We start from the raw sequence: 713 nt of genomic DNA on the forward strand, positions 1-713 counted from the left end.
GATCATTTTCACCTCATTTTTGTCAAAAATGCCCCCTAGCACCTAAACGGTACGAGATAGAGCCAAACGGACGAAATGTACGCCCATAGGGCTCTTTTTTGACGAGTTACCCCTTAGGAACCCATAGAAAAATATGTGATGAAAATTCATTTTGCGACCTGTAGTTTTTGATTTTTTTAAAAGCCAATTTTTTTAGCTAGAATGCTTATCTTCGAACTCGATCTGTCTTTTTATGATACAAAACGACCCTGAAATTCCCAGATCGCTATCTCAATTCATTCTCGAGTTATCGTGCGGACAGACAGCCAGACAGACAGACAAACAGACAGACAGACAAACAGACAGACAGACAAACAGAATGAAACTTTTCCGGTCAGTGGAGTAATGGGCTTCTCTAATCGCTCAGCCAATCAGAATCCTTTGCAAGTCTGGAAAGCATTTCTTTGCAGAAATTTAACGGTGTGAACAGTAGATGCTTATCGGGTTAGTAAGCAACTTATCGACAAGGTCTTGGTGTGTCTCTATCAAGTCAGATCACTCCGGTTAACAACACCAGCACAGAGAGAGAATAATAAACTAGTTATTTCATAAACTGCAGCAGACGCATTTGATGCTGATGCTCGCCGCATTTTTTTGTTTTCAAACTCTTCCATGAGGTGCGGGAGCCACCATAGAAGCCGAACGCATCGTCGGCAGCAGTATGAAAAATTGTT

This window comes from Frankliniella occidentalis, unplaced genomic scaffold (assembly GCF_000697945.3).
Source record: "Frankliniella occidentalis isolate FOCC.00 unplaced genomic scaffold, Focc_3.1 Scaffold224, whole genome shotgun sequence".
Classification (NCBI taxonomy): domain Eukaryota; kingdom Metazoa; phylum Arthropoda; class Insecta; order Thysanoptera; family Thripidae; genus Frankliniella; species Frankliniella occidentalis.